Below are 611 nucleotides of genomic sequence, written 5' to 3' on the forward strand. Positions count from 1 at the left end.
AGGAATGCTAAAGGGGCAACAGTGTCCCCTCAATACCCAGTACTTCCCGGCATGTGAGCTTGTCTGCAGCCTTGATGGCTGTTCCCAAGGTGTGCCTGGACTTGCCTGAGCATGAAGTTATTTAGGAAGACATGAAGCCAAAGGCAGAGAAGAAAGAGGCACCCAAAGAAGTGACAGTTGGGCAGCAAGTCCCCATAGGTTGCTTTCAGTTTGCCAAGAGCCTGGGAAATGGGAAAATAAAGAAATTCTCCCAAATCCAAAATGAACATCATTGTTATCCCTAGTTACTGAGTACCTACTTTTTGTAAGCTCTTTGCATCCTTTCTCTTCAGTCCTCCCAACAGCCAATGGTGGAATCATTATTATCCACCCCTACTTAAGCAGACAGAAAACTCAGGCTAAGATAAACTAGTTGACTTAACTACAGGAATGGGGGAAATGAATTCTAACCGGGATCATGCAAGTCACTAGTCTTCACAAGCTATTTATTCTTATGTGTTACTGTGTTTTGTGTCAGTTTCCAGTCCTTGAAATTTAGAAAAAGGAAGCAGAGGTACTTTTCACAGCATTGGCCAAAAGTACAGCAAAGCTCCTATCTTGTGTAATCATAA

Source organism: Zalophus californianus, chromosome 11 (genome assembly GCF_009762305.2).
Source record: "Zalophus californianus isolate mZalCal1 chromosome 11, mZalCal1.pri.v2, whole genome shotgun sequence".
Lineage (NCBI taxonomy): Eukaryota > Metazoa > Chordata > Mammalia > Carnivora > Otariidae > Zalophus > Zalophus californianus.